The sequence below is a fragment of the Triticum urartu genome, chromosome 2A (genome assembly GCF_056163025.1).
Source record: "Triticum urartu cultivar PI428250 chromosome 2A, HENAU_Tu73, whole genome shotgun sequence".
In the NCBI taxonomy this organism is placed as follows: Eukaryota; Viridiplantae; Streptophyta; class Magnoliopsida; order Poales; family Poaceae; genus Triticum; species Triticum urartu.
In genome coordinates this window covers 541,700,241-541,711,755 of record NC_141874.1, presented here as the reverse complement: position 1 = coordinate 541,711,755, position 11,515 = coordinate 541,700,241, and the positions used below count along the sequence as shown (strand labels likewise).

Sequence of the window (11,515 nt, the reverse complement as noted above, 5' to 3'; positions counted from 1 at the left end):
AAGCCCACCAAACAAATTGCATCAGTTTCATAATTTGTAACGCAAAGGTGCAATGGATCCAAATAAACTTGCATGTGAGAAACCTAAACAAGCCATATCCAAATGACAACAGGAAGGCATCAATGCAAATTAAGGTTCGCATCAGAAACATGAAAAAATAGCTGTGCAGGGGTTCTATGGATCCAAAAAAACTTGCATATCAGAATCCTACAGTAACAGTCAACACATATCTAGTCAATACGTATGTGGATACCACCGTCGATCTACTAGCCATGCAAAGTTCCAGGGGTCAAGATATGCTTTCACATTCAGAAACACAGGAAACCTAAAGATGGTCCAACTGACAAGGGGTGCCCATCAATGGGCATGCAGGCTCACTCAAACCTTCCAGGAAGGTTATGACAATAATATAAATCCCAACCTAAGTTAGTCCTGAAAAGGTCTAATGGATCGAAATAAACATGTGCAATTCAGAGAACTACAGAAAACAGTCAACACCACCAAACAGTAGGAATGCAGATATCACCAACGACCAGCATGACTAGAGTCCTACTAATCTAGATATGCTTGCACATCAGAAACATTCAGAAATCAAAATTTAACAGAAGTGACATGTTGCTGTGCAGAATTAGTCATGCATAGGTGTTTCACATACAGAGGGGAGTTCTTGATTAGTTAAGAAAAGCTCAAATTTCAGGAAAGTTAATCCATATTTCCAGAAAGTAAATTCAGATGCAAAATGAGTACATTACCAGAAAGTAAATAAGCTTGAATGACAAGTACACTCGAGAGGAGTGTGGCGGGCTGCTGCAATGGAGAAGGGGCTAGGCATGGTCAGACTGGATTGGATCTTGTAGCATAGAATCATCACAAACGAGGGACGGGGCAGCAATGCAACCAACCTAGGGTTAGGATGGATAGAAGCAAGCAGTCGAGGGGGGAGGGGGCAGCTCACCTGGCTTGGCGTCGAGGGAGAGGAGGAGCCGCTCTGCTTGCTTGGCGTCGAAGGGGAGGAGGAGCCGCTCTGCTTGCCTGGCGTCGAGGGGGAGGAGAAGCCCCTCTGCTTGCGTCGAGGCGGTGGTTGGAGACGTCGGGCATCGAGGCGCAGGGGCGCAGGGCCAAGGGGCGGCGTCGCAGTGTCGGGGCGGCGTCGAGGCGGCGGGGCAGCGGCGTCGGGGCGGCGTCGAGGCGGCGGGGCGGCGGCGTCGGGAGAGGAGAGGGGAAGGGGATCGAGGGAGAGAGAGGGGATCGATAGGTTTGGGCCGGGAGGAAGTATGGATGGGCGGGGGCGGCACAATACTAATGGCGCACCACCCCTCGGTGCGCCATAAGTACATCCATGCTAATGGCGCACCTCACCCTGGTGCGCCATTAGTATTTTTCTCGAGCCAACAGGTTATCTACCACCTGAGCTGATCCACATCAAGTCCCCTCTACTAGCTCAACTAGTCAGCAGCTAGTTCTCACACCAGGAGGTCCTGGGTTCGATTCCCAGGCTCCACAAAAAAAAATTTATGCATTTAAAATGTTGTTTGATACTTATTTGTGTTTAAATATGTTCAAACTTGTTTAAATCATATCAGTAATATATTTTTATAAGACAGTAATAATTTTTTAAAAAATATCATCAAACAGTAATGCCGGTGGAGCGGGGGAGGGTGCGGGGGGTCGGCGGCGGCGGTTGAGTAGGGGAGGGGTGCGGGGGGTCGGCGGCGGCGGTTGAGTAGGGGAATCGAGGGTGCGGGGGGTCGGCGGCGGCCGATGGACCGGGGGGTGCTCGGCGGCGAGGGGGACCGGATCTGGCGACAAATTTTTTTTATGCATTTAAAATGTTGTTTGATACTTATTTGTGTTTAAATATGTTCAAACTTGTTTAAATCATATCAGTAATATTTTTTTATAAGACAGTAATAATTTTTTAAAAAATATCATCAAACAGTAATGCCGGTGGAGCGGGGGAGGGTGCGGGGGGTGCAGGGGGTCGGCGGCGGCGGTTGAGTAGGGGAGGGGTGCGGGGGGTCGGCGGCAGCGGTTGAGTAGGGGAATCGAGGGTGCGGGGGGTCGGCGGCAGCGGTTGAGTAGGGGAATCGAGGGTGCGGGGGGTCGGCGGCGGCCGGTGGACCGGGGGGTGCTCGGCGGCGAGGGGGACCGGATCTGGCGAGGTGGGATAGCGATCGAGATGGAGGGGGATCGAGACCGAGTGTCCATGAAATTTAAAAATATTCATGATAGTTCAAAAAGTGCCCATGAAATACAATCGAGAAATGAAGGCTACGATTTAAATACAATCGATCTTAGCTAGCTATCTGTTCACAATCTTCTTGCCCTTCTTTTTCGCAAATGGAGTTCTTCTGTGGAACGGACGTCCTTTAGGTAGGGTGGTCCTGCTTCTTCTTGTGGTGTATGCTGCTACTTCATCATCGTCGTCATGTTCGATCCTCGGGTCGCCGTACTTGTCGAAGTCTTGCTCATTGGCTACTCCATCCATTCTGATGATCTTCCTTTTGCCTCTCCTCACGACAACACGACTGGGCTTTGACGGGTCGGTAATGAAGAAGCATTGGTCCACTTGGGAAGCCAGTACCCATGGCTCATTTTTCGCGGTGACGTTTGCGCCCGCGGTCTTGGATTTGGCTTCGGGTATAACCATGGTGGTGAAATACCGGTCTTCTTTTAGGACGCTCTTGGCCCATCTAACACGGAACATCGGGACCTTCTCTCCAGCGTAGCTCAGCTCCCAGATCTCCTCGATCCTTCCGTAGTATCTGTCCTTGTCGTTACCGGTGTAGGATTCCATCGTTACCCCGGAGTTCTGATAACCATCGCTCTTCATGTCCTTGGCCTCGGTGTAGAATGTGTAGCCATTGATATTGTACGCCTCATAGGTCATCAGGTTGTGCTCGGCGCCCTGTGACAAGGCGAATATGAGTTGTTCTTCCGCGGAAGAATCCTCATGTAAAGGGTACGACAGAAGCTTCTGCTTGAACCAACGCGTGAAACATGAGTTGTGCTCTTTGAGTATATCTCCGTCCGTCCTCTGTTGGCCTCGGTCATGGTACATCTTCTTAATAAAGGTTTTGTGCTCTACCACCCAAGGATCGACCACGTCTATGTGTTGTAGCGCGACTAGGTTTGCTCTTTTAAAGTCGGCGAGTCGACCCTCGAAGTCGACATGCATTTCGCGACGACCCTCATGGTGACCCCATCCAGCGAGCCTGCCGAGGTGCCTGTTGATGGGCAGACCAACGGGGTTCTCGATGCCTAGATAATTCGTGCAGTAGGAGATGCACTCTTCGGTCAGAAAGCCCCTGGCTATCCTTCCCTCTGGACGTGACATGTTGCGAATGTATCCTTTGATGACACCATTCATCCTTTCGAACGGCATCATGCTGTGCAGGAACGTCGGCCCGAGTTGGATGATATCGTCCACGATATGGACCAGCAGATGCACCATAACGTCGAAGAATGCGGGCGGGAAGTACATCTCAAGTTCGCATAGTATCACCACGATCTCTTCCTGTAGCCTTCTGAGTTGCCTCACGCCAACAGACTTCCGAGAGATGACGTCGAAAAAGTTGCATAGGCCAAATAGGGTTTCACAGACGTGCGCGTCCATGATCCCACGGATTGCAACTAGAAGTATCTGCGTCATCAGCACGTGACAGTCGTGAGACTTCATCCAGCTGAACTTCAGCTTCGCTGGGTCTAGGTATCTGCTTATCTTCCCCGCGTAACCATAAGGAAGTTTTACTCCTACGAGGCAGGTGAAAAACTGCTCGATCTCCTCCTGACTTAGAGTGAAGCACGCGGGAGGGTAGTCATTTCCGGTCTTCTTGGCCTTTTTGACTTTGCGACGACTTTCCGTGTCCTGCTTCGCCTCATCATCATCATCATCATCATCATCATATATAGCGTGAAGCTCTTGCCTGATGCCCATTGATTTCAAGTCTGCCCTTGCTTTCGGCCCATCTTTGGTCCTCTCTGGCATGTTGAGCAGGGTACCAAGGAGAGTCTCGCACACATTCTTCGTGATATGCATGACATCAAGGCTGTGAGGCACACGGTGGATCTTCCAGTACGGCAAGTCCCAGAAAACAGACCTCGTTTTCCATACCTTCAGCAGCGGCTCTGGCGCCTTTCGCTTCTTTCCCGGCTCTGGCGCCTTTTGCTTCTTTCCCGGCAGTGGGCAGTCTTTCCAATTTTTCAACAGCTCGTCTATTTCCTCGCCGCTCCTCGTACGCGGGCGTCCTCGGGGTTCGGTTTCACCATCGAACAGATCCTTGCGTTTTCTCCACGGGTCATCGTCGCGAAGCCACCTTCGATGTCCCATGAACACGGTTTTCAAAGACCCGGGATCTCTATCTAGCTGGCGATACGTTGTGTCATCCATGCACCTAACGCATCCAGAAAATCCGTGGACCACCTGCCCCGCGACATATCCGTAACCGAGATAGTCGTGCACCGTCGTGAGCAGCGCGGCTCTCATAGGGAAATATTCTTTCTCTGCGGCATCCCACGTATTGGCTGGCGTTTTCCACAGCGTGTCAAGCTCCTCTTTCAGCAGCCCCAGATACAGATTGATGTCGTTCCCTGGTTGTTTGGGTCCTTCAATTAGCATACTCATGTGAATGTACTTCCTCTTCATGCACAACCAGGGGGGAAGGTTGTACATCCACACAAACACAGGCCAGGTGCTATGTGTGCTTCTCTGGCTGCCAAACGGATTGACTCCATCGGTGCTCGCGCCCAGCACGATGTTCCTTGGATCGTTCCCAAATTCTGGGTCTTCGAAGTTCAACGCTTGCCACTGGCTCGCATCCTTAGGGTGACTCAGCATCTTGTCTTTTTTATCTATCTCTGGATCATTTGCGTCATCTTCTCACTTCTTCTCCTCCCTATCCGCGTGCCAACGCAGGAGCTTTGCTACCTTAGGGTCCGCGAAATACCGCTGCAGACGAGGAGTGATCGGAAAGTACCACACCACTTTTCGAGGAGCTTTCTTCCTCTTCTTGTATCGAGTGACGCCGCACACCGGACATATGGTAGACTCCGCGTGCTCGTCCCGATAAATGATGCAATTGTTCATGCACACATGGTATTTCACGTGCGGTAAATCCAATGGACACACGATTTTCTTCGCCTCCTCCAAACTGGCCGGGCACTTGTTCCCCTTGGGAAGACATTCGTGCCAGAATGACATGTTCTCGTCGAAGCATGCGTCGGTCATTTTGTGTTTTACCTTCATCTCCAGAGCCATGGGCGTTACTTTCAGGCGGGTATCCTCGGGCCTGCATCCTTCATACAATGGAGTAACCGCGTCTAACTCAAGTTGATCCATCTTGGCTTTCTCTCGGGCGGCAGCTCTTGCGTTATCCGTCTGCTTGAGAAGCAGCTCTTGAATATGAGGGTCCTGCACCCAGCCCATCGATGGTCCAGCGTCGTCTGCTCCGCCGGCATCATCATCTTCATGATCATGCCCGTCGACTGCTCCGGCATCTTCCTCATCATCATGTCCTGCATCTTCTACATGATAACTGTGTACAACATCATCGTCGTGATCATCTCCTCGGGATTCTTCGTCTTCTCGCCCGCCTGAGCCGCGGTGGTTGTCTTGCTGCCCTTCCTCATTTCTTGCCCGGCCCCCATGGACGACTTCGTAGTCATCTTCATCACCTTGCCACCGATAGCCATCCATGAAACCACGCAAGAGCAAGTGGTCCCGCACCTGCCCGGATTCCGGGTCCGCAATAAGGCTCTTCAGCTTGCATCTTCGACACGGACATCTTATCTCCGTCTCGTTCTTTTGAAGCATCTCGGCCTTCGCGGACCTCAAAAACCTATTCACGATGCCTTCGGTCATCATGCGGACCATGGTCGCCTGCGGGGTAGAGCAAAACGATATTTTAGAACCAAGAAAAATTTTGGCATGACTTTCCCTAAAAATAGGACAAGGTAATTTAAACATAAATATAGCTTCCCGCCTTACTTACCTATCAAAACAAGGTAATTTAACCACTTAAATTGAATGAATCTATGGTGGAAATGAGGTGAAAAAGAGGAGGCACCCGAGACAAGGAGGAGGTGGAGAGAATGAAGTGGGGAGAAAGTGAGTGTGGGTAGGAGAGGCTGTCCAAAATATCTTGTTGCTGCCCACTTACTAATGGCGCACCAACTCTAAATGCGCCATTAGTAATCCAGGTTACTAATGGCGCACCTCCTGGTGGTGCGCCATTAGTAGTTTTGCAAAAAAAAATACTAATGGCGCACTGTCCCACAGTGCGCCATTACTAGTTTAAACTAGTAATGGCGCACGATGGAACAGTGCGCCATTAGTAGTTTTGCAAAAAAGAGAATAAAAAATATAATAAAAAAAACAACATTAGTGGCGCACTTTCCGGCTGGTGCGCCATTACTACTTACAACTAGTAATGGCGCACTGTATCTGGATGCGCTATTAGTATGTTTGGACAGGCGCACTAGTTAAAAAAAATTTGATACTAATGGCGCACCCTGGGCCAGGTGCGCCATTAGTAGTTTCAACTCTAATGGCGTATCAGTAGGTGGTGCGCCATTAGTATATACTAATGGCGCACCGCTTGTCTGGTGCGCCATTAGTATCAATCCCATCTATAGCCCTTTTTCTAGTAGTGATGGTGTTTCTGCCATCCGTCGTTTCTGACCATCAGATCTGCATCTAACGACTATGATGTAAGTCGTGGCTTTTTACAGCAAGACCCCACTTCCCTGCTCCAATTTGCAAAAACCCCTTAATATATTGAAACTAACCACATCCCTCCCCCACCTCATCAAAATAGCCACAAGGAATATATTTTGAGAGAAACCTAATACAAGTATATTTTTAGTGATATATACACCAAACTAGAGTGTTTTTCTTTCAAGTTTGTGATCGTGTTTTATTATATTTTGGATCCGTTGCAACGCACGGGCACATTGCTAGTAAGAGTAGAGAAAAGGATGAATGAGGGAAGGCCTTATTCACAAACATGGAGAGGGGTGTGGGTATCTTTTTGCAAAATTGCCATAGTTTCCTTCCTATCCGTTAGATATAAATCTGACGGCCTATATTGCAGGATGGCACGCACACCATCATCACCAACTATATTTTCTACTCCCTCCATTCCTAAATATTTGTTTTTTTAGGGATTTTAACATGTGACTACATACAAAGCAAAATGAGTGAATCTACACTCTAAAATATGTCTACATACACATCCATTTGTGGTAGTCCATTTGAAATCTAAAAAAGACAAATATTAGGAACGAATGGAGTATAAGAGTACACATGGAGATATATACCCAGCATGGTCTACACCAAAAATGTGCTGGACTAGTTAGCACCGGATGCTCACAACGCGATGACCTGAGTTCGAATTATGTCTTAAACTTTATATAGGATGGGTCTATTCTAACAACACCCCTTAAGAGTCTTATTCTGCACACAATTCTTTATTCTGCTGACACCTTCGACCCCGCCCTCATTCTCACCTTCTTCCTCTCTCCTCCCCACTTCCCCTCCTAAAACACCCGACGCCTCCAGACACCACCAACAGCGCCCTCGCCGCCCCACCTAGCCCACTACCTTCCACGACCGGTGCGTCCCCAACCCCCTCCAACCGCCTGCGCGGCCCCGTGTACCACCGCGCTGCCCACCACCTCCCACCGAGCCGCCCGGCCACCACCACCCAGCGTGCCGGATGCTGATCTGCCCCGCCGCCACGCCGGACAGCCATAGCAGCACTGGCCCGGCGCCACCCCTCCTAACTGGCCTTCTTCAAGAGCCCGGCGACGCGCCACCACAGCCAAGCCCGCCCCACGCACCGCCCATGCTAACTCCATCCCCCAAAGCACCACCTTCGATCCACCGGGAGGGGCCGCGCTGCCTTCCACCTCGCCCCGCCCCCGGTGAATGCCCTTTCTTCCCTGCACTGGAGCTCCCTGCCGGCCGCATGGCCTGCCTGCGATTTTGTTCCTCCCACCTTCTCGATCTAGCGCCAGATCCGTCGATCCCGGCAGGGAGCCTTTCTCGATCCACGCGCCAGATCCCCCCTCTGCTCCTCTCCCCTGCTCAGCCACAGGGCCCGCTCTCATGTCCACCGATCATCGTGGACTTCCTCTTTGGAGTGAACTGTATGCGCAGCAAGCTGTGCCGCCAGTGGAGACGCCAGCAACCTCGAAGCTCTGCTCTCTGGGGGAGTGAGCTCCTACGCATCGTGGTTTCCTGCTAGGCCCTGACGACCAGCTCGTCTTCCACGACGACCGGAGAGGAAGTCCACTTCTTGGAGGAGCACAAAGAAAGTTCTACTTGTCGGAATCAAAGGATTGAATGTGCGGTGCAGTCCGATCCCATGAGCAGCGCGCCACGCGCCCTCCTATGGCTGCGCTCTCCCGCATTTGTAAGTTGTTCTCCCAGTGGTCTTGCATTCTCCTACTATTGTAGTCCATACTACAGTACGCATTGCCCCCACCTGTGTTAAGCTCCGGCTCCCCTGGATGGAGCTCCCACTGATGAGGTTTTTTTAAGATGTAGTGCGGCAATGCGGCCGCGTGCAGCTCAATGGCATCATTTCTGCAGTCAACGCGGCCGCGTGCGGTTCCATGGCGTCCTCTTTCAATCCCACCACCACTGGGCTTCTCAGGTGCTCGGCTGTCCAACGTGTGGATGGGTGCGGTATGCAGTTTACTTGGTGTCGGCAGGAGGTTCTCTAGCTGGCCGCTGGGAGACCTTTGCGGCTGAAAACAATTTGGAGTTCATTTTTGCGGTGAAGTGCATATGTAAAAGTACAGAATGGGCGTGTGTTTTGGAGAAGCTCATTTTTTTGCATTTAAAAAAAGGTTATGCATTGTGGAGTGCACTTAACTTTCAGGGTGCATGCAGTGCAGTAGGGCAGCCCATGCAGTGCGGCACTCACGGTCGTGTGTGTTGCTGAAGCGCTGGTCTTCTTCTCTGATTTTTTATACTCATGAGTTCACAGTTTTATTTGGTGCAGTTCAATGCTTTGATCACGGAACGAAAACTGTGCCTATAACAAATTGTTGTGTGCAGCGCACTTCTTTTGGGATGAGAGAAAACATAAGTGCAAATGTGATCCACTAATTATTGTTCTTACGGTTCAGTTAACTATATTTTGCATTAATGGTTTCATTTTTCAAGCATGGGTTGATTCCAACAAGCATTGATGGTTCATTTTCAAGAGAAAAATGGATTGATGCAGCCCACTTCTAGGAGTCTTGTGGTTCACCGGCACCGCATTCAATAAGGAAGAAACAAAGTGTCTTTATCAGATAGATGTGGCTTTGAAGCTTATTTTGTTGTCTCATGCAGTTTGTTATAATACTCCATGGTTTGCTTAGTAAATAGGAAAAATATATATCTCAAAGAAGCTCGCTTTTCATTATATGTAGTTCACTCATTCAGTCCCTGCGGTTAAAAATGTCAAGCCATTCACTTTCGGTAGTGTCGCGACCCGTTTACGGTAGTCTTGAGGTTCACTTTTCATAGTATTACAGTTCGCCAATGCTTGACATGAAGTGCACTCCACCTCGTTTGGAAAAATTTACGTCCCACAAAAAAAATCATGCAATGGACTTGTCTGTCCAATGAAGTGCGGTATTTCGTCTGAAGCAGTGCGTTCTTCTTTCCTAGTCCGAGAAAAAATACATCTAAATAAAAAGAAACCATGCAGTGCACTTGCCCATCTAATGAAGTGCGGTATTTCGTCTGAAGCAGTGCGTTCTTCTTTCCTTGTCCGAGAAAAAATACGTCTAAACAAAAAGAAACCATGCAGTGCACTTGCCCATCTGATGCAGTGCGGTATTTCGTCTGAAGAAGTGCGTTCTTCTGCCGATGCAGTACATACGACGATTTTGGTCTCGCGAAGAACAGAGTGTTCGCTTTTCGGTAAAATCATAACTTCTCTTAAACCGTAAGGAATTAGAGAGAGTGTTCTACATGAAAAAGTTGTGTCTCGTCGATATCTTTCCAAAGGCGCATGATTTGAATTATTCCGACCAGCAGTTCGTAAAATTTTCGTGAAAAAACAGCCACCGCCTCTTGACGTCAGCCGCACGATTTTCAAAATTAACTAAAAACTGTAAGGAATCTCAGAAACATTTCAATATATGAAAGTTGCGCCTTGTCCATAGCTTTCCAACGACGTATCATACGTCTCGTTTCGAAAAACGGTTAGAAATCAGGAGCGAAAACAGTACCGAAAATTTCAAAAAATTTGAAAAACAGAATTCCGTGATTTAGTAAATTTGAAACTACTCTTAAACCGTAACAAATTAGAGAAAAATAATAGATATGAAAAAGATGCGCCTCAGCGATATCTTTTCAACGGTGTATCATTTGCTTCATTCCAATGAGCGGTTTAGAAGAAATCACGAAAAAACGCTCGCTGCCACTCGTCATGGGACACACCATTTTCAAAACTGTTCTTAAACCGTGTGCAATCTCGAAAAGTGTTCAACATGACGAAGTTGCGCCTAATCCATAGCTTTCCAATAGTATATTGTATGCCTCATTCCGATAAACAGTTAAAAAATTAGAGCGAAAACAGTACCGAAAAAACACGGCATGCAGTTTTTTTGCGACGGGAAGTTTACTCGCATAAGTACTGCAACACACTTGGTTCAAACAATAACGTGCACTTGCGTTGAGCGTGTAGTGCGGAAATGTTGTCAGAATAATTATTCTGCTTATATATATAGGGTCGCGCTATTCGTCACCCTGGGTGAGGAATAGTTATTCTTCACCCCCTCTATTTTACCATCAATGCACCGTAATTTTACGTTCCGTAAGTTTTGTCTTATTTCCGACGCAAAAAGGGACCGTAAGAAAATATATAATCATCGTAAAAAATATTTTATGTTATGTAAAATTACAAACGTAAAAACATGGTGTATTGATAGTAAAATAGAGAAGGATACGGCTGGTGTGTGTCTGGTTCTCTCAGTGTGTGTGTGTGTGTGTTTTCATATGTGTTAACTGGTGGCTGGTGGTGTGTGTGCAGGGTACGGCTGGCAATAAGTACTAGTACGTAGGTGGCAAAGTGTTTTGAGGAAGCAGCAAGACGAGGCATAAAGCTGGTGAGCAGGTATGGCTGCTACTGCACTTGTGCGGCTACTTCCGCGAATGAACCTGGTGCACTATGTGCGTATGAATATAAGATCAACCCTACTGAGAGGTACATACTGTTCATCTAACACATGGCAAAAAAGAGAATGCATTTTGAAGTAATTTGTTGTTTTGTTCTGTTCAAATTATTTCTTCGCCATATAAAGAACATATGTTCCAGTATGAAAACTTGATGGATATTTGCTTATGTACGTCCTATCTACTGAATTATAGCATAAATATTTCCTGGATGTTCTGTATTCTTTATTTGCTTTGTTAGTTCAGTGTCTACTCTAGTTTGAAATATGAACCACTAAGGGCCTGGAAAAGATTTTGAAATCCTCAATTGTAGGACAGTGGTATTGTGAATGGTTCTGT

At 48.2% G+C, this 11,515-nt stretch overlaps 1 long non-coding RNA gene across 1 annotated transcript; it reads left to right on the top strand.

The window, feature by feature from the left end:
* The first annotated feature begins 7,187 nt into the window (after nucleotides 1-7,187).
* LOC125531501 (uncharacterized) lies at nucleotides 7,188-9,123 on the top strand. The gene is made up of 2 exons (XR_007293280.2): nucleotides 7,188-8,414; nucleotides 8,549-9,123. It is a non-coding gene; the product is annotated as an uncharacterized LOC125531501 (long non-coding RNA).
* The last annotated feature ends 2,392 nt before the right edge of the window (nucleotides 9,124-11,515 follow it).